The 24,282-nt window shown below is 28.0% G+C and overlaps 1 protein-coding gene and 1 non-coding gene across 3 annotated transcripts in view; both read left to right on the forward strand.

Moving 5' to 3' along the window:
* Window positions 1-5,476: 5,476 nt before the first annotated feature.
* On the forward strand, window positions 5,477-5,558 carry Trnas-cga (transfer RNA serine (anticodon CGA)). The gene has a single exon. It is a non-coding gene; the product is annotated as a tRNA-Ser (tRNA).
* Window positions 5,559-17,323: 11,765 nt separating this feature from the next.
* LOC132923036 (uncharacterized) overlaps window positions 17,324-24,282 on the forward strand; it is a 53,219-nt gene continuing 46,260 nt past the window's right edge. Inside the window, exon 1 of one of the 2 annotated variants that reach the window (XM_060986832.1) lies at window positions 17,324-17,873. The gene's annotated coding sequence lies outside the window, so the exon portion shown is untranslated. The remainder of the gene's footprint in view (window positions 17,874-24,282) is intronic. The other variant, XM_060986831.1, reaches the window with a different exon arrangement.

Genomic DNA, 24,282 nt, shown 5'->3' on the forward strand with positions numbered 1-24,282 from the left:
GTATCGTACGAATTCCTACCATTTTTATGTAGTGTTAAGGGGATACGTTTTTGGGAGATGGTAAACAGCGAAAAAATTACACCTTTTCTAAAAGTTGATATGTAAATTGCTGTAAAAATAAATTAACATAAAGTATACAATATGCAACAAAACCGATAAGATACATTATACAAACTGCGGCAATTTATTTTATATACCTAATACCTATAACTACTATATATAGTACATGTTTTATTTGAGCAACCCATGTCTTATAACCACTTATTTTTGATTCATATTTAAATTTAAATATTAATTATTTTCCATTCTGGTTAAACATTGTTGTAAGTTCTATATATTATATTAAATATTAAACGATACAGCACTTCTTAAACTTTTTCTTCTACTGCCATCTAATATTAGTAAATATGTAGTAAGTAGTGTTAAGACATAAAAATAAATTTTGATTATTATTACCAATTTATATCCAACATAACGTAATTAATTAAACGATAAATAAACATAATAACATACATAGATTATGCACAGCATATATAACTTGTATATATATATATATATATTATTATATAAAATAAATTGCTGCAGTTTGTTTAATGTATCTCGTCGGTTTTGTTGCAGATTGTATAATGTTGATTTTTTTTTGTCGCAGTTTACATACAGTCAAGTTTTTTAATCATTACAAAATCTATTCAAATATATTACAAAAATCTTAAAACTATAAAAATTCTTATTTTAGCTAAAAAAAAAATATATTAAATGTATTTAAATTATATTAAAAAATATTTTTTAATTCGGGAATGACTTCACGTGTCCGATAATTAAACCTGTGCCAATATCTTGTAAGGTAGTTTTAGAGGTTGCAAATTTTTATTACAAAAAAAATGGTAGGCGAATGGGTACTTCTTTGTTACTATAGGACCTAATCACTAGGTGACTATAATATAGATATGTTAAATTTGAATTTTATGATATATAATATCATTGTATACGAAAAAAGATTCTGAGCAGAGAATTGTCGTTAAAATATAATATATCGCTCGATTTGAACTAAATACACGCGTATATATAGGTATATATGTATGTATATTATGTATATACAATTATTGTGTTTGTATATTTTTAGATTTTTTAGTTCCAATACTTATGAAGAATATTTTATAACATTTTTATACTTTGCTATAACAATTAGGTATTGAAGATTTTATTAATTTTTCGCTACATACATAACGCTTGTGTTTATAGTATGTGTTTGAACTTAAAATGCATACAAAATAAAATTATATCTATATGTATTTTTAATAATTGTAAATATAGATATAAAATAAATTAATATGGGATCTTGTATAAAATTTTTAAGAATTTTCAGCCAGCGAATAATGTTGTATCAACATTTAAGGAAAAAGAACTAAACATTTTTCATGCCGATAAATTGCTAATAAAATTTATTTTTTCAAAAATTGGATTTGTGAAAAAATTCTTACATTTCCTTAACTTTCCACAGTTTTTATCGATTATTTAAAAAAAATACTGGGAATTTTTTGCGGTTGAACTCTTTAAAGTACAAATTAGATTCAGTTTTCTATCTAAATCCACCCTCAAAGTTGAAAATTGAAGCATTTTATCGACTATTTATCGTGTAGACAAAAAAAAAAAAACACATTATTATAAAATCAATACATTCATCGTTCCTTGGAATTTAAACTTCAGATGGTATTATAGCCTATAGGGTCGTATCTATAAATAACTTTTTATATTTATTATATTATAAAATATAAAGTCTACCAATAATAATAATAAATACCTATGCATTTTGCATGCAAATACCTAGGTATGTATATAAGTCTTTTATTATATTATGCTGTTGAAAGTCGATGTCCGTCGCCACCACGTTTCGTCCGCTACAAACCGGCTCTTTCGTATCTGTCTTCTACAGTCCCACGTAGCCAGACTGATGCGATAAGTATTTGTTAGAGGCTGGCTACGATAATGATAAAAATGTAATAATAATGACGGGGAAAAAAAATTGTACAGCAATCCGACACCTGTGTGCATATGCGTTTGACACAGTACCTATGTGATATCTATACTGTATATTATAATAAATATTATAGTATACCTATGTGTCTCGCCGAATACGTGGTGTAGAAAACTGTTAGTAGTTTGGCTCTGTGCATATGACGACAAAACGATATTATATGACGGTGTTATAAAATTAAAACTATATGGTTGAAACATGTATATGTGTTGATGTATATAAGGGTTGGTGAGTCTGTGAATATCTTCAATTAAAAAATACCTATAAAGATACTAATGATGACTGATTATAGGGGAGCGCAAGTTGTATTAATTGCATAATAGTTAGTACTGTTAGTTGTTACACATTTGAAAAATTATATCGTTGGATATAAGTAATTATAATACAGTTCATTATATTCATTTCAGAAAAACTTCATTGTCATCAAAATATTTTTTCATCAATAAGCAATACAATTGTATCGTTATTTTTTTGACACATTTCACTTACTAAATCATAATAAGAGATGATCAAAAGATTAATTAGTATCATAAAATGAGTGAATACTTCAAAATGTAATAGCTATAGTAAAAAACAAACGAGATTGAAAACAAATTTAATAAATTGACAAGTCATAAAACTAAAATACAAGGAAATAATAATACTCTATAAAACAGTATTCACTTATGATATGCCAGTATATTGGCTATTGATACGTGAAAGTCGTTAAGATTTTATAATACGTGTGTAAACTCATATGCATGTGTATTGACTATAGAGTGAGCCAGTTGACCTCTGACTCTATTTCATCGAAAATTATAGTAGTAAAAATTGTATAGGAGATAGAAACATTCATATAACATATTAAGTATACGTTAAAATCATTAAATATTTAATTAACACTTTTAACAAATCTAAATAATTTCTGTGTTCCATTTTTTTATGTTTAAAACTATAACAGTTTTCAATTACTACAGTAATGTTGTAAAAACCGATACATTTAGTCGTTAAATAAAAACTCAAGACATTTTCGACATTTTTTAAGAAATGTAGTTTGGTATTTTATGAATTATCATCATTATTGCTGGTATTATAGAGAGTGTATCTTATTATATCGTTGAACGTGTAGTTTTTAATGATTATGGATTTCAAAAACGATAAAAGACATTTTTCTTTATTTTTAACTGTCAATTTTTTTTATCACAATTTAAAAATGTTCCAAGAATGCAATTGTAACAGTAAAATCAACTTTATTTTTTAAAATGATAGCAACTACTATATTTTTAATAGGATATGGTAGAGCTCTATTTTGAAAATCTTGAGCTAGTTTATCAACTTTGATCCTCTAAAATGTAGTAAATTGAAAATTAATAGGTAAGTAGTAGGTACTCAATAGCTTAAAATGAAATAATTGAAATAAATTTCATTTACTAGAGCTAAACATTTTTTTTATCAAACTTTAAATCTCTTTTAAATCAGCTCCATATATTTTTTATGTTTGAATCGAAGAAACACACACAAACAAAAAAAATTATTCAATTTAAATAATATAATATTTGGATAAATAATTCATTATATTAATCTTAACATACGAAACCATTAAATAATTACTATCATTGTATAATCATATTTAATTGATTACCTACATTTTTTTTTTATCCACAGTTACTTTTCTTATAATAATATAAATTTGGAATTAATTTCGATTAAAGATGTTTTAATTTATCGTTAATATCACATACTTTTAAAAATACTAAATATATTTATTTACATGGATAATCAATATCAATATTGTTACCTTTAATTTGGTTACAAATCTTCTACTATACCTAACTTAGTTCTTTAGTCCGAGTTATACATAGGTATTTCATATTCATATACATTATAATAATAATATAATAACATTATTATCTAAGTCATCTAATTAAATATTAAAATTTAAGCTATTTTAAGAAAACATGATATAATTTTCAAAATATTTACACTCTTTTTTATCTATTTATAGAAAATTGAATATTTTAGCTAGTAGTTTTTAAATATAAATAATGTTTTCATTTGATCGATAATTTAAAAAAATTAATACAAGGCTCCTTATAAGTTGATCAGTTAATAATTAAAAAATATTAAAGACACATCATAAGCATAATTTTTTTTTATAACTATTTAAAGTTCAAATTTTCCAAATTAAAATTTTAAATCACATATTTTAATGATGAATAACGATATTAATTATTTTATTATAATTCAAAAATTGAATTTTGGAGATTTAAAAATTACGTACCTATGTATATTATATTATGTATTTAATTACCTAGGTATATTTTGTGACAATCTCTCTATTATATTATTTTATAAAAAAAATGTATATTTTATAATTTACTGTATATAATATAATTATTATATACATAGTAATAAACTAATAACTAGGGCAGAGGACTTGTAGCATTTGCATATTTGTTTTGCACAGTCGCAAAAATAGCTGAGTACGAAATAAATACGTTTCATGCTTTCATAGAGCTAGTTTTGAAATTTAATTTTGCATATAAATGCATATTTTGATACTTTTTAATTTTTAAGGTATATTTTATACTTTTATATGTTATTTTATACTTTTTGAGACATATTTAACTTAATTGAAACTTAATGTAATTTTCAAGGTAAAAGTAGTATTAGTAAATAAATATTTATTGGCTAAAATGGTTTTTACTAAAATATGAAAATTATTTTTTTTTTTTTTAGTGTCAGAAGAAGATATATAAAATTTAAAAAAATAAAGCGATAAGAATAAAAGTTACAGTTAAATTAAAATTTGACAATAGTATATTGTAATTGAAATAAAGTGTATTAAAATTGTTTTGACTTATTTTAAAGCCTATTTATTTTATTAATATTTTTAAATTAAACTGTAAAAAAATAATTTTAGTGCATATTTTAAGTGCATATTATAGGATTTTTAAGCGCATAAGTGCTTACATATTTAGTGTTTTTTTAGAGCTACAAGTCCTCTGCCCTACTAATAACTAATAATTTATACCTATTTAAAATCATGAAAACCTATAACATTTTTAAAATATTTTTAATTTTAACTTAATTAATTATTTTTATGTCAACTGAAAAATTATTTAAACGGTAAATTAAACGAGTTGAGCTTTTATTTAATTATAAAATAAACTAACTAGTCAAGTTAAATTTTTTTTTAAAAATAATTAACCATTTAACTTAATTTTAACTTTTTAAACAGTGAATCTTTGATGATAAATACGAATCAAACATAATTTAATCAACGAATTTTCTGTTTTTTAAATTATATATTTCAGATAAGTATATTAATTTTATCATTTTAATACATATTGTTTTAATGAGTGAATAAAAAGTAGAAATATCATAATATAATATTATAATACAGTTTTAAACAATGATGTTTCATTCAAGAGCAACAGTTATTGGTATTTGTTAGATATAGCTGCGGTGTCCGAGTGGTTAAGGAGTTAGACTCGAAATCTAATGGGCTCTGCCCGCACAGGTTCGAATCCTGTCCGCAGCGATTTTGCAATTTTTTTCCGTTGTGATCGTTTTACGTTTTCTTTTATTATTGTTATTGAAATACATACACGTATGCAGAATGTTCTATACTCTCGCCGTGAATTTGCATCATCATGAAATGTACTTAATTAATGTAATATATATTATGTTAATTTACATAAGTCTTTACTAACATTTAATATACGTAGACACCTCATATTGAGTATTTATTATATTTATTGTAATATATTATGCTGTAAGTATGATAATATGAACAAGCATTATTATTGTACATTATAAATTATTTAAACTATGTACATATACGCACAATGTATCGTGAAAATTTACTCATGAATTACTTATAGAATTTGTAATATAGTTTAGGTACATACTATAATTTAAAATTTATAAGTCTTTGTAGAACACATAAAGTTAGGAGGCAATAGCTTATGGGTACCTAATATTTCACACTTATCCATCGCCGTAATTTATAAACATAAGACGTTATTATTCGACACAATAATTTTATTTTCCATGAAAAAAAAAGATAAAATGCTTTATTATTACTTTTTACTAGAGACTAAAGTAACACCTAGATAATATTTAAGTGTTACAGTAACAATGCTATAACAAATGAATGCTAGTTTCCAGGGGATAAGTTCGTCATCGAATAATAGTTATTGTGGAGTTGGACTGCGACAAGATAAAAAAAATACTAGAGCTCTTAGACGGATTTATTAAAATTTTCCATTTACTATACACACCAATGGAATATTATATCGTTTTTATGTGTATGGAGTGTATCTATTACATAGGTGAGTTTAATTTATTATAAGAAGATAAGTTTAATTGTAATGCATTTTTGGTTTGAGTGATGGTATACTCGCCGAAAACTGATTAGAAAAGTAAGTTGTAAAAATTTCCAAATTCTGATATATTTTTATGTATATAAATAGGTAGCATTTTTTTATTAACCTCAATCGGTTATTGGTTTTCATCATCGCTTGGATTGATTAAATTCATATCCTTATATTTTCGTAATTTAAACTGAACAGTGATAAAAACGATTTTTATTTACATTGGGTGAAATACTGTTTTCACGCTTTCAATTATTGGAGTTTTGGATAGAAAAATGTTGGTAAGCGGTAATTTTGTACGGTCCATTGTTAAAACTGTATAGCGCGGACACTTTGTACGGTCAGATAAAAATTTAAATTTAAAAATGTGGACACTTTGTTCTATTAATACTATATATAAAGTATACATTAATGTCTATAGTTTATAAGTTATAACTAAGTAGTAAGTATAATAAGTGTAAATAAATTACAAACGTTATAAAATATAGTATATTAACTACAAGTCAAAATAATCAGTTCATTTTAATCATTCGATTTTAAAAACCCTAACAAAAATACTTATTTTGTATAATACGTAAGTAGTATGCGCCTATAATATTTGTGAAGTATATTAATACTCAATACATCATATCGTTGAAAAAAATAATATTTTTAAGAATAAGAAATATACCATATAGTTATTTAAACATATACAATTAAGAAATAATAGAATACAATATTTATATAGTATAGGTACTTACTGGTTCTATATGATTTATAGAAATTTAGAAGATACATATACTTAGATTTACCAAATAGTATTTAAACTTAATACAATTTTTAGTAAAATTGGTCATGATTTCAGACTTATTTATATTATGTGTATACTTTATGAATATAATATTGCAGTATCCGCGTTTCGCACTTTTAATTATTGGCCGTACAAAGTGACCTAGCTAGAACCAAAAATGTTGGATCCCAAAGGACTCATCCTCTTTCCAGGGGGACATATGGTTTGTATTCATTATGATTATATAAATTGTAGGTATTAAAGAGAGATGCTAAATGACCTTACGCGACGGTTACTGATAAGTGATATTATAACAAGCTGAAAATTATCTAAAATACGATACATCAACAACATAGGTTACTGACTTAGCTATTAGTCAGAAGTATGATAAATTTAATATCATAGCAATATAATGTTTATTTAAAAACTTATGGTAATATGGTATGAATGTACGATCGTATATATAATATCAGGTTTTACTTTAAGCTTTATTTTTAATGAAATTACATATTTATTCGCATTACTTGTTCACTATATTATGTCTATATAATATGTATACTTACTCGCAGATGACAAAAAATGGCGAAAAGAGTTGATTCTAATCATATATCATATTTTAATAGGTCGTACTGCACATCACTATACATAATAATGTATTATATTTTACAAATATTACAAATAACAGCTATAGCAAACAGTATCGTCATAAATCGGACGGTGGCGATATGTGCACAAAAAGAATGAACGGTGTCCACGATGTTACTAACATCATAATGACATAATCCAGCGTTTGATCGTTATGGCTCCAATAACCAAAACCGTGTAGATTTCGTTTATATACTTTCACGACCATAATCAGTGGATTATTATATCACGGAGGATCAATGGAATAATTATTTATATCTTATACCTCGATTAGCTAAGACACCATACCTATCACGGTAAGTCCACCATATAACACTGATAGCACCTATACGATGGTTATATAGGTTATGGTAATACCAGGACTACCCCATATATATTATAAGAGTTTTCTTATAATGTCATCTATGGACTACCCTAGTCCATAAGGGTGGACGACAGTAAGTATATGATAGACGTTAGTTAATTGCATTCATATATATAAATATTATTCATATTGATCCTGGTTGGATATCGACAATTTCACAATTGTATATCAATGGCTTACATTCAGAGTTAATCGTATTCACGTATAATGATGATGTATATTTTATTTAAATAAACGGACGTGAGTCCTATTACAATTTTTAAACAATGTGCACAGACGATACAACAAATTAGTGTACAATAAGATAAAAATATTATAAATATAAAACTATTTAGTATTTACTTAATAATAAAAAATAATATAACGAAGGAAAAACCATAAAATATATATTATGTATGTATATCTAGAAAATTTAACTAACATATGGGTAAAATAACCATTATGCAACATATTATATTGTATTAAGTGTTCTTTAGACATGTATAGATCGTGAAGGTATGTATATTATTATGCTATAAGTTTATACTACTACTTATTATACTATATAAGTTTACAGCATTATATTACTATTGTAGTAGACTAGTAGACAACGGTATAATTGGATGGGGTGCATATTAAGCGGGACGAAATAAAATATAGATATGTAATAGACGGAATATAATATTATTTTGGTTGAAAATAACGGGCGGAACACAACAATAGAATCGGCCTCAGGAATACGGCGGGCGAAACACAAAGGAATCGGCCACGGAAATACAAGGAAATGCCACGACCGTTTCTGCGCGTACGAACATAAAGCCAGATGATGAGATGTCTTATATTATTTATTTTCGTTTATTTGATAAACGGACGAGTGATGGAAATCGTACTTTAACCGTCCGAAATATGCGCACTTACCGCACGAGTACTTCTCGTACCGTCAGCCGTTTATATTATATCATAGATATACAAAATTTAAATCGGACGTATACATATTATTTAGGTATACCTACCACGCTGAAACGTAGTATAAAATAATACACAGAATATCCGTCATGATTTCGTGGTATTGCTCAACCTGCGGACAAGTTATGTACTTAACGTTATGTTATTGACTTATAGTCACGTGCAGCCGTATAGTGGGCCTACGTTTTTATTTAATTGCGGACACTCTCGCGATTTAAACGGAACGCGTGTAGTATCGGTCTTCCGTTGCACTCACTTCCCGTCGTCAAATATTATAGTATTTTATAAGGCGTAGGTAGTACATTTTTGTTGTATTTCATCGTTAAATAAAATATATGATATATCTATACGCAAAGAGAAAATAAAAATACTTTAAAGATATATTAATGGTATAGATACAATATAATATTATACTGTGTGTTCACATCATGATAATATCTTAAATCATGGTTCACACTGAGAGATACAGATGAATATTTGAGTTGGATGACCTTATATATGGAGTTTAAATGGAGTTTTCAAATGAAAGGGAATACCGTAATTTTCCGACAAATTTCAAATTGTGTCGCTTTTAGTATGCGCATCCGTGGTACATCTTACTTTGTGTTAAATGGAAATACCATTTTTTTCTACAGATTCGGGCAGAATATATTTTTCCATGTTTATAATAAAAATTTTTACCAATTGCAAAGCTTCCAATTACAATTTAAAGTTGAAATTTAATATTTACAAATAAATGTGAAGTACATTATTTGTAATAAATATTACATATAATCTGTTTTTGACGAAATGTAAACTATATTCACTTTCACTATGTTCTAAAATTAAAATAATATCTTTGATATTGTTAAATAACCATTTGTAAACAGATAAAATATAAATATACACTCGTTTGTTTTTATAATTTGAGAGATTTTTATTATTTTCATTATCTTTATTATTAAACTATCTCATTTTAAAATTCAGAAGTATGAATGGCAAAAATGAGAGTAAATTACGAAAACAAAGAAGTGTTTATTTATGTCTTATGTGCCTAAAAAAGTTATTTAACATTGTCTGAGATAATATTTCGATTTTCAAGTATAAACTGAACATAGTTAAAATTTCGACAAAACAAATTAGCTGTAATTCAATTTTAGTGTTAAATCTTATTTGCCAATTCTGTAGTTAATGTAGTTAATAATAACAATTTTTAAACAAACATTTTTTTAAATATACAGTTATGATGTATTCAAATTTGTAGAAAAAAATAGTGTTGGCATTTAAAAAAAAATTAGTTATATTGTATTGAATAAGAAATATCATGATTTTTCAAACTTGTGGCATATTTTCTCTTATTAATTGCAGAATATTATCAATTTTGATCAAAACCCCATATAATATTGTTATTGTTTTGAAAGACTAAAATTATTAATAATTTTTAAGAAATTTAGATTTTAAAATGCAATTATGATCTGTATATAAGTTTTAAATACTACATATTATGAGGAGAGTAAGTATATTATAACTTATAAGTATTATATAATATTATAGAATATTAAATGTTTTCATTTTTAAAGCAATTAATATTGGGGGTGTGTCTCTGTCTCTGTTAGTACAGACTAAAGATTCCCATAAATATTCCCAAGACCGAAATTTTATTGGGGATATTATAATTATTTTGTTTCAATGTTTAATTAATCTTATCCAAATGACAAACATTTAAAACCAAAAATATTATAGAAGAATAGGAAATTAGGAAGACTTTTGAGTAATTTCCGAAATGTATTAGATTTGTACCTAACCTGCGAATTACTATAATCTATGTAGTCTTTATTGTAATATTATACATAATTATGTATGCCATACAATATCGATAGTATGATTACTATATATTATATTTAAAAGTTAAAAATTAAAACACATAATTATATCCAAAAATTTAAACTTATATTTGTGAACATCTAGAATCAAAATATGAGAAACAAAATAAATAGAATAAATATTTATACAATATGTATATAGAAGTATTTTTTTACTAGGAATTGGCAATTATAGAATAATTCACGACTACACGAGTCATGTAGGTACAACCTACCAGGAATTTGAAAATATTTCCAGTCAATAAAATATTGAATGATATTACGAAGGTATTGTTATTGTTATAGTGGTTTAATAAAAAGTATATATATCAATATATATATTTAGTTGTTTTTATCACGTAGGCCACTTTATTAAAGTAATAATTATGTCTATACTAGCTAATTGAAAATTTTGATTTGATTATTAAATATTTATTAGTTTTGATAATAACTAATGAGAAAGGTTATTTCGATAATATAATGAAAAAAATGTCTAGTGTTGAATTCAAAATGAAACAAAAATGTCAATGTTGTGTATGCGGACAGAATGGATATCAAGTGAGATTGTGAATTTTGCCAAATATTGAACGATTGGTATATTATATCGACACCCCCTACGTAGAAGGACGTAACTAAATTTTTTCATTTTTCGGTTTATTTCATAATCTGATTGCCGTTTTTTTTCTTTATCTCCGACGAAAACGACATTAACTCAACTCTGCCAAAGAGGTTATAAATTAAATAAACAATAAACTCCTATTATTTGACTTATCAGTCTATTTTTAAATATAAATTTCCGTCGAATAAAGACGTAATTCTGGAAAATATTAAAATTATTCTAATAATATTATAGTATTGTTATTATGATCGATCTAAAATTAGAAATACTACAACAATAAAGATAAACAATTATAGAATGATAACGTTTGATATATTATTACTAACCACAATTATTATATTCATATCGGTATACAGCAGTGTTGTTACAGCATTACTTATTGTATTAAGTACAACTTAAACTAATTAATGTTATTATATATTTTTTCGTTTGAATTTCTTGTATTTTTGGTAGTTTTTTTTACTCAATAATCAATATGGATACATCAATATTTATTAATGAAGATGAAATGGTAAGTTTCTTATTCTTAAAACTATTTTACCTAAAATCTAATGATTAATATTATTTAATATTTTACTATTTAACATTACAATGTAAGTGAAAATACTGTGACAATAATAATATTATAATGTTATTAGATTTTAATTGTGTGGTAATTTTATGTAATTTAGCTATTAGTCGTTTATATTTATTATGATTTTATTTCAATAAATTATTGTTAATTTTTTTGAACAGTATTTGTCATCGGGTGAAACTGAAAGCATACTGGGTACTTATGAATATGGAACTATAAGTAGCGATGAAGTAAGTAAATATTTTTAAATTGTAACCAAGCAATAACCTACCAGCTGTATTTAGTGTCGTGGTACTTAAAATAATATTTCTGATAATAAATGTATTTCAGTATAATTATGAAGATGAAAGTATCACGTATGATAGTGATATAGACCCTATTATGTATTGAAAAAACGCTAAACATCGATCGTTTAAAATATGTAGTATATGTTCGTTATATATCTAATGTGAAACCATCATATTTTATCTGAAATAAGTGAATAAAATACTTAAAATATAATTTAAATAATAATATTACAGCAATATACTGACTAATAAGATGATTTAAACGAAAATATAATTACTATAACGTAGTACTTGAACATCTTTTTTTGATTAAAGCTTTATTTTTTCATGAACACTAAATATGCGTAAACGTTACTGCAAAATAAAATAAATGTTTGGGAGAATATTATCTTTAAGAGTTAGGAATAGGAACATCGCATTGAGTGCAAATCTTCGAATTTATGCAATATAATATGTTAAACAACAAATAAAAATATATTTTTTGTTGTTTGATTTAACTATGTTTAATTTTATGCCATGCATTAGATCGTACGGTATCTTAAAAAATTGGATGTGATATTTTTATATTCATATTAATTACGTATAAATAACATCATTGTAATTTTTAAACACATTACAGCACATGAAAAATAAAATAATTTATATATTCCACTTTAGATAGTTAAATTGTAATTATGAAAATCTAACTACTAACTTTTTTTATATATACCTATATAGTCATTAACCACCAATCATATTCTGTATAATGCTCTTTCATGTTAAAATCATTTATTATATTTCAATAGTTGAAATAAATTTGTCCAATATTATTATTAAAATCAGCACTGCAGGGTAAAATATAAGTTACTATAACATTGCTACTATATTATTATTATATAATGGATTTCATACTCGCTAATCTCTTTATATACCTATATAGTATTTATATTATATTTATTAGGGTCTTGGGATAAATTTAATCAATGTATAGAATACCAAAATTAAAAAAAAAACAAATTAAATATTCTCCCCAAATAGGAGGGAATATTAATAATATAACTACATTATACAAAAGAAAAAATACTTGATTTGTTTACGTAGGTATATTTTTTAATAATATTTTTTTTTATATATATACTTATTTGTATCATATTATTGACAGCCATACTCAGATATAATATTATTATAAAAAAAAAAAATATCAACATTTTTATTATTTGTTACAGACTATTTAAATTTTTTTTTTAATTTTTATATTCTGTATTATCATTTGTTGGTCATTTTAACCTTGGATATGTTATCTGTTGGATATCATGACCTTGGATACTTTAGTACAGGATATTTTGTTCTTGAATATTTTGACCTATATTCATATTAATAATATATTATTATGTTATTATTGTTGGTTGCAATTTAAATAAGTAATTTAAATTTTACATAGGCACATAGTGTAATTTTCATTTGATGGTACAAAACCCTAACATTTTGATTAAAGAAGATACATTTTCCCTTCAAATATTAAATAATAAATAAACGCGTTTATATATTTTAAAACTAAAGTCTAGTTCTATAAACTACATTCTTGTGCGGCCAATACTAATGTTAATAAACATTTAAAATGTTACTGCATTCACGAAATATTAATCAAAATACATTTACCGTAAAAATAAAACAAAATTATAGTTTTGGCAATATAATATATGGACTTGTCACATGTAAATGTGACTGCAATTTTTCAGTTTTTGATTTAATTTATTTTCCACTCGTTTTATAACGCTGAAACAAGATTTCTTGTATGTTAGTGTTTAAGAGCATACTCCGGGAACATCAAATATGATATTCAATGTTGACATGTATAATTTATGGAACACAATTCTATGGTGATTTTTTTTTTTTATTCTTTAGTACGATATATTTCTATACTGTGATTTGATTAATATTTTTGATGTGAATAATATATTTTAAGTCCGTTGAATAATATACGCACGTACCTATATTAAATTTATTTGTGTTTTTAGTTCTATAGGAGTGATTATTCATTAATTATTTATTGTACAGGAAAATATTTTGAAAATACACGGATCGGGTGTAGCATACAATATAATTATGTTCATTGATCATAAATAAAGTAATTTTTAGGTCAGTTTGAAATGTATTGTGTTAAACATTTTCGGATCAAGTTACAGACCATAATATTATTATCATTATTATTATTGCTATGGTTTATGATTAACACTACTACCGTGTACTTAGTACTTGAAAGTTGAAGTGTCGTATATACTAATATCGGTTCGACCCCCCAACCGCTACCGACCATCTACTCGACAGCTATGTCTACCGTCACGGACACGCCGCACTGCCACTGCACTGTAATGTATGTCTACTATTAAGAGCGTTATTACTTATTATAAACCCAATATATTATAATAGGTGCGTTTAATAATTGTTGTCGTTGTCGCCACACTCTCATACACGCACGACATAACTCACAAGCACAGAGAATGATACGTAAACTGCAGTATATATATATATATATAGGTATTATATCACATATAGGTATAGAGTATATTGCGTAGGTATATAATGTTTATAAAAAAAATAAATAACACGATATGACGTATGTCGTACATGAAATAAATAGAACGATGATCTATACTTGCATGTATGTAGAGCAGAACGGACTTGGCGAAACATTGAAATTTATGATGGTAAATGTTTACACATATTACATTTTGATGACATTTTCATAAAATTAATTTTAACTTAAGTTTATAGAAAAAGATATTTTTCAAAAAAGGTAATAATAAATAAATTAAAAATATTTTGCGCATGAACGATATAAAGATATTATATGCAATACTTTGATGTACCTATATAATATGCACAGCATACTGGTATTTATGAAAATAAATTGTATTTGTCCGGAGAAAGTATTTGCTAATAAAAATTTAATTTGAATATTTTCGTTTTTTAAATACTTAAAATTATTATTTGAATATTTCATTGCATATATACAATTTCGAATTTTATTAAAAAAAAATGCAATCAAAATTCAACATGCACATTTTTTGTATGCAAATATTTTTACTCATATTCAGTCTTAGCTCTAAAAACTATACTACTATGGTGTACATATAAATAAACAGCGGACGAAATGAGTAGTAGGTATATATTATTATTATTGTGGCAGTTGGCAATTAGCGGGGCGTAATGTAGAAGACAGTCAATCTGCAGTGACGTATCCTCTCACAGGATTAAACGTGCGTAATCGTTTTTCAAAAAAAAAAAAACTCGAATAAATATCGTGTCGAGACTAACGAAAAAACAAAAAAAAAAAAACCCCGTATATTATTATACCTCAAGGGGGCGCGCGTTACGCTTCGCGGGTCGTGTTGGCGATGGAGTGAATAAAAGTACACACAGCAGATAATAATACGTCACGATCTCGTGTACACACATTATAATATAGTGGCGTTGTGTACGTGTACGGGGCACCGCTACAAACACACACAACCCCCTCATCAGACGTGCACCGCGACCGCCACTCATCTCGTATCGCAAGCGCATGCAGCAGCTGCACACTCGTCTCGCACGCCACTGTCATCGCCCGGTTACGGTGTCGCGCACGTGCCCGCGTTTGGCGTATAGCAAATACTAATAATAATAATAATATATTCTATCCGTATTTATATATCTATGCAACTATTATATATTATGCACGCGCGGGACATCGATCGGTCAGGGTGCGTCGGCGTCTATCCGCTCGCCGCCGCCGCCGAAGTAGACTCGACCGCGTAGTTGTTGGTCACGCTCGACACGTGTCGTCGTCGAGAGAGTGTGACGCAACCGCCGCCGCCGCCGCCGCCGCCCGGTGACGTAGCGTCTAGACGATCCGTAAACGTTACCGGTCTGATGGCGAGGTGCGTGACCGTGTAGGGGAGGTGGTGTCGTCTCTATAATGGTTCGTGTGGAGGTAGTGGCGGTGTGGTACACACGCACACCGTCACGCGCACACATATACACACACACACACACACACACACACACACACACACACATACACGCACGCGCGCGCGTACGTTACGCACACGCTCGCGGTCATAGTCAGCGGGGAGGCGACTGGCCATCGGCGGGGGGATAAAATATATACCCCCAGGGCGGCCCCGGGGATGTGATTGCGAATGTTGCGTGTGCACGCCGCCCGACCACCGCCAACTCCGCCGCGTCGTCCTGCATATATGTACGAGCGCGTATTGATATGTGTGTATGACCTCTCGACCTGCGTCCCGACCGGGCGGCGGCTGCTTTTCTCGCGAGCGAGCGCGCGCGCGCGATCGTAACACACACGCGCACACACGCTCGCTGTCTGTGTACACACACGCATACCGGGCGCGCAAAGTCTAGACGGCCGCCGCGCCCCGATAATAATAATTATCTTCATCACCACCGTCCGCCGCCGACAATGTCGTCGGGTCCGCCGGTAATAATTATTGTTCGCGCCTGAGAGAGCGCGTGTGGTGTACACCACCCCGTCCCGGCGGTTGGCCGGTACGTTAGGTGTTTCGCTAAGCGCGGGTCACGCGTCCTCTCACCTTTATTATTATTATTATGGCAATAGTCGTGTCTGCCGCCGCTGCAGTTTTTTACCCACGAGGAGGTAAATAGAAAAACAAACCGGTGACATTTACCGCGTCGGCCAAAGTCACGACGAATGCCTTCTACCTACGTGTTTTTTTATTTTTTTAAAAAATGCACGCGATCCGTCGTTAAATTTATTATAACGTATATTATACGTATACACGAAACGACGACTGCGATCGTCGAGCGTATAATAATAATAATATAACAGTCGCCGGTCGCCAGCGTCGCTGTCGCCGGCGACGCCGACGACGCCGCCGCCGCCGTCACATACAGTTGGCAGTCGTGCGAACGGTTAGGCGGATGCGCGTGTCCCTCCCTCCCGTCGGAACGCCGCTCACTGGTCGCATCTGCTGTAATCTAAACTCTCCCGTTTTCGTTTTCGTGTAGCGCGGCACTCGTTATCGCGTCGCTTTACATGGACTTAGTAGCGAGGCCCACTTGACACAAAAGCACGCGCTCGAAACGAATCGAAATCACATTGCCCGCGCGTTTTTATCGCTCTCTCGCGCTAAAGGAAACTTTTTTTTATCGCGACGACAACGTTTGCCGCCGCTACGTAATATAATAATAATATTATATTATATACGCTTAAAAGGGCTCAGCCAAGTCGCGTTACGAAAATAAATATATATCGCGCAACCACGTGTCGTGCCGGGTACCCGTCCGCGCTCAATATCAGCAGACCGCGAGCGCGTCTGCCGGTCGAGTGAAAGTCTCGCATTTTTTCCTTCTCCCGCGTTCGTCCTCGTGACGCAAAAGTGACATTTACTCGCGTCTCTGCCAGAGTCACAGCGAGCGTCCGCCGCCGGCCCCGAGGTACGTAAACGGATATTATAAATATTATTATCATCAAGTCTGCCTATTTATATGCATATATAAACATAATAATAATAATAATAATATTGTAACATTACACTGTGCCTGTTTCCGTCTGTTGTCCGTTTTGTGTTCGGTTTTTGTTTTTTAGTCTTTGTCCCGTTCCACCAGTTCACGGCCAAGTGCGGTGAATCTACGGAAACGTTCAGCTCGCAGAGTTTGCTCAAACCGTACAGTATAAAATGACGTATATAAATGTACACGTATGCGTGTGCTTTGCAGTGATCGCTATATATTATACTCGCGCAGAACCGCGTTGACGATCCGAATATAATATATCATCGTACGATAAACGAAAATAATATTACGGTGGATCAATGGTGTCGGGCCCTGTTGTGGACGCGGCGGAGCGTAGAAGACGAGGCCGAGCTGTTCCGAAAATAATCGACCATCGGAACAGCAGCAGCCGCAGCGGCAATAGCAGCGGCGGCGGCTGCAGTAGCAGCAGCCCCGGTGGCGGCGGCATGTCCCCCCACCCCCCCGCGAAATCCGGTCACAAGTCCCGACTATGCCCGCTGTAAAAATATCTTTTCGCTCTCCACTACCGCTGATAAAAAAAAAAAAGATGCGCGCTGCAAGAGTGTGTGTGCGTGCTTTTACGAAAACGTTGGCTTATTGAGTCGGAACGATTTTTTTTTTCGGACAATCGACTACCGTCCCCGGTGTAACATCCCGAGACGGAATAAAAAGCATTTTTGAAGGATTTTTTGTGCTACACCTAACCCCATCTTTCTTGACACCGTTGGCGAAAAAAAATAGTGGATAACCCCTATTGGTCCGTCAGCACTTATGTACATCGACATCGAAATTGAAACCTTGAACTCAATATGATGATCAAGTTTATAACTATTTTACTTAAATCATTATTTTTTTATCAAATTGTATAGGTGTAAAAAGGATGATTCATCCGGGCATGCTCAACACGTTTTTGGTTATCTTTTAATGAATATAGCATACAAATTCTTATTTTGGAATTTTTAAGTATATGTATACATGTCCAATGTCCATTGTACCTTATAAAATTAAAACGATGTTATGCCTAAAAATACTAGCATTCTTTTTATTACATTTTTGGACAATTTATTGAAATTATGTAGTAGTAAAAAGAAACAAGTGTACATTTTACTAACGATATCATTATCTATACTAAAAATATAGTTTAAAATATTCATATTAAAATAATTGTATCATCACATCGTGTAATCACACTGCTTATATTTTTAATTTATTTTAACACTGTTATTATACCGTTAAGAACAACATAATAATTACATACTATGCGTCTACATGAAATATAACAGTATGATGTATATAAATCAATAACTAAATTATGCTGTATAATTGGTAATATGCAAATTATGGACGAATAATCAATTTTTAAAAAATGACGAGTGCCAGTACAACGTATATATTATTTTAAAAACCCGAATAGAATGAACGAACTTTAATTTTAGGTGGAGGGTATTTTGAGGATTTTTACATAATATGTTTTTCTCAGAAGTGTTAATAATATTGTTCTACATAATATAGCTATTATAGTTTTTCTAATTACTGTATAATGACCACGTGAAATCCATTAGGGCAGTAGACATCAATAATGTATGTATTTTACATGCCTACGGAAATGGAGTATTGTGCATAATATAGGTTTTATGATTTTTAGGCTTTAATATTATGTTGCCTCAAATTTATTTAATTATTTTATAATAGTAAATAAATAAGTTGTACAATTTATTTTTAACTCAAGTATAATACTCAATCGATTTTGTATGAAAAAAAATCAATAATATATTATTATTTATGTAATAAACCAGTAAGTAGCTTAATATTATTAATCAGATGTTGGTTGTACTATAATTTTATATTGCTTCAATCTATTACTCAGCTTTATTTCAAGTTGAAATTATATTTCCTTTATTTATAAGCATGATAAGTATCCAATATCAATCAGTCAGAAAATCGTTAAGTTTTTACTACTCTAACAAATGCCGAAATTACGCATCAGAAGTATAGTATAGTATGACATATCATACGTATTATATATTATGTTATATTTATTTTTGAATTTAAATTAATGAAGTTACCAATAATTATAATGACATTAAGTAAAAAGCGATATCAATTTTGTTTTATACTCACTATCTAATATTACGTTTTTATTACCTACGTATAATGAATATAATGTCATAACTGTAAGAAAACGTCAACAGCTTTTTTAAATTAATAAAATACCTATTATTTTTAGGACATTTTTACAACCATCAATTTATTATATAGGTAATATAGTATCGATTTTATAACTTATTTTTTATGCTTAAATTATAAAATAGTTTCATTTTGTTTCTCATTAGTTGCATTTTCTTTATTTTAAATGTAATAGTGATGACTATTGATTTGTTTCGAAAGAAATATACATTTTTAAGTATATAATAAACATTACATATTATACAATAACAACCATTAATTGTTTACTTATTTCATCACGAATAACCTTTTTTCTAATTTCTATACGAAAATATTTATAATATTTGATTTTAATTTAACTTATATTAAATCCTGAATGTTCATTATAAAAATACGGAATACTTGCATGTGATATGTATTATTGTTTTTGCGATGATAAATTATTACCTGAAATATTTACTATTTTGCCGTTTATAAACTGCTAACTGGATTTTTAATTTTTTTTAAATTTATCTTTCTTCTTTTTGATATTATAAAATAAATATCGTATAGAAGTCTAACGTGACTATATAATATTCGAAATATTTTGATTTGTATTTCTATGCGTTTAAAATATAAAACGTCATCACTAAAATATAGTTAATTAAATATCATGGTTTGTTAGTTCACTTGATATCTTTTAATCAAAATAATTGAATCATATTATTTCCTGAACGATACCAAATTTACTGTGCCGTATCAAATTACACTATGACAATGGTATTGAGATTATATTAAATAAAAAAAATGAAATACATACCTATGACCAAAATACAAAAAATAACAGTCAATATATTTTCTGTCAAATAAGTGTAATTAATGCAAATACAGGATACCAAATATAATGTACTACTTATTTACATATACTTGAATAACAGGTATATTATTAATATTTTAGAAAAAGTTCTGAATAGACTAAACAGTTTTGGAGTTTTGTATTGTGTTTCTAATGTTTCTATTTTACGTAGTACCTAGGCTGTTCTATGGCTGTGGCATTAAAATAGAATTATAAGTTGAGAAAAAACAATAATATACGCTTAAAACAATATAAAGAAAAAATTCACATTTACAAAATAAGAAACTATCTAAAATCACACAAACAAATAATATGTGTAGCCTTTAAAATTATTTGTATTAATTTATTAATATTATAATTATAATAGTCACATTAAATTCTTACTGTAGCGATGAAATTACCACGATTATGGAACGAGAGATAAGTACATAATATAAATATAATAATAGTATATTACAGGGAAGTTACTGGGCCTCGACTGAAAGGCTCAGGAAAATTTGCATCATCTTAATGACTTTTTACATGTTGATCATGTAAATTATACAAACATATTATTAAAGATTTGATAATTCAACTTTATTTGTCACATTTACATATAAACTATATTTTAATATAGAAAACCAAACTTAATCTATAATAAAAATGGGTTAGATGTCCTACCTTACGTTAACTAATTGTTAATAATGGTAATTCAATATTCTTTACAATATAATTACTTATTCCATCATAATATTATATTATTATGTAATTTATTTTATTATTATTAATTACAAAAAATAGTCATGCTAAAAGTAAATTTTTCGTACAAACCGATCATAATTCATAACGTAAGAGTAATATTAATAGATAGGTATTCAAAATACCTCAGTTACAGAGAACTAAGTAATACATTTTAAATATTTTGTTTAAACAACGTATTGCCAATTTGTTTACAATATTCAAATGTTTTTTAACTATGTAAATAAATTATACATAATATAAGAAAAAGTGAAACATGTTTTAACAAATATAATTTTGATGTTTTTTGTACGTAAATTGATAAGCTTTAACGGTTTTATGGTTTTTATTTTTGTTAAACATGTAGGTTTATGTGTAAAATGTTATCATATTATCTATGTTAGACTATATAATAATCCTAATTAGCTCCATTTATATATTCTATAGCCGTAAATAGTGAAATTATTTAGTTACAAATTCGACAAAAATAGAATTTTGATTTGTTAATTTAGCTATTATTTGCTAATTATCTCGTATTTACTAAGTACTGGTGTTTGTTTGGATACGATCAGGTACAGTGGGTAAGTTACTTGAACTTGGCCCACTTATGAAAACAGTTTATAATTACCACAAAAAAAGATTTGTTATTTTCTACAGTAAATTTGTTAATAGTTCATAAACGTTACTGATTGCACTGAAAACCGTTAATTTATTACGTTAATTATTTGAGTGTTTTATTATTCTATGTAAAATTATTATGTAATTCATATTCAATTATAAACATATAAATTATAAAAAGTAATTTATTACGTTAATTTCGTTTGTTGACTATTGACTTCGAAGTTTGCATTTTATTAGTTCTATACATGTAGAATAATAATAATAATAAAAATGTTCATTATACATATTTAAATTCTAAATAATTAAGTTATATGATTTATAAAAAAAAAAACAACTATATGTATTACCAATAACTGTGTTATTATTTATTAGCAATTTGATTTTTATAACAAAGAAATTGTTTAATGTTTGATGTAATAATTATTAACATCAGAAATATTTTAAGACAATTAGACTTGCGATTAGAATAGTTAGGTATATACAATATTTTTTACAACTATTATAATATTATACTGCGTACCTATTTACGAGTTATTATTTATATTGATATTGACTGACCATTTTACGGTATTAAACTTAAATTATATTTTTTTTCATGCATAGTTTGTACTGGTTTTCATTTTTTACATTTTTACGTTTTCTGTTAGATATTACTACATTTTTTCATTATTTATTCACAAAATCAATAGACTTTTACGCCATTAAAATGTTCGGTAAAATTAACTACAATTACCTACATATATTACTATACATTATTACCTTTATTTATGATACGAGGACCTACAACGCATTTTATTGTTGTACATTTTAAAAGAAGTGAATCCATATACACACTTTAAAATTCTCCGAGCACGCAACAAACAAATAATAAAATATATTGATTTTTGTTTGATTTATTATAGTATCAATGTTTTGATAAACTAACGTACGCCTAAAAGGTACTTTTTAATACAATGAAACAATATTTTTGTCAAAATTGTTTGGTTTTTTGCTATTATGAATAATTTAACAAACGAATTTCTATAGTGTGTGTAACCTTTTTCATGCATGTTTTATGTCAATCTAAACACTAAAACTCCATCAAAGCTACTTAATTGTTTTGTACGTCAATGAATGACATTTAAACGTAATTATCGCCGATTAAATAAGTTATTATATAACATATATACATATAAAAATAATAAATATTAAATATAACTAATATATAATGCGATGCGTTTAACTTTATAGTCTTATAGATACTAAAAATAAAATACTAGAAAACACATTTCAATGAAAATTCTAACGTGCAATAGTGTACGCCGTACGGTGTGCGTTTAAGTAGGAATCCTTATCATAATAATATATTCGATTTCGTTGACTTCATAATTATTTTTTCTCACCCTAATTATAATAAAAGTGTACAAAATAATATACTGTTTACAATTACAATGCAATTTATTATCAATGTTTTTATATTGAAATTGTGTGCATATTGTGTTTTCTTACTATGAAAAGCAATCGATTTTTTTAAGCACATCATATTTTATAAAAATTAAAATGAACCAAAACACTTCTAGTTCAAAATATTGAAAAACTTTACCATAAAGGTTCTGTACTTTTTCAGTTCTGTCGGTATGTTATTTTTGTTATGGCTCGTTTACGTATTTATCAAAAGGCTCCAGTTCTGATACACCGACTATTTTCGATTTTGTTACAGTTCCTGATATTATAATAATATGTATAATATTTATATTTCATATTTTTAGTTTGACCGTGGTTTAAAATATTATTCCCCCTCATGCGACCAAAAATAATATTATACAATCTCTGCGAGTCTCCCCACATCACGTGCGTGGGGTGCGTTTTTGGCCTTAGAATCGTCGACGCGTATAATGATATAGCCCAGTAGTGGCAGCCACGACGATAACAACAAAGACGACGTCGTCGACCTGCTGCCGCCGCAGTGCCGCCGGAAGAAAAGTTTTCGTGTGCACTGCAAGCATCCTCATG

The sequence above is a fragment of the Rhopalosiphum padi genome, chromosome 2, assembly GCF_020882245.1.
Source record: "Rhopalosiphum padi isolate XX-2018 chromosome 2, ASM2088224v1, whole genome shotgun sequence".
Classification (NCBI taxonomy): domain Eukaryota; kingdom Metazoa; phylum Arthropoda; class Insecta; order Hemiptera; family Aphididae; genus Rhopalosiphum; species Rhopalosiphum padi.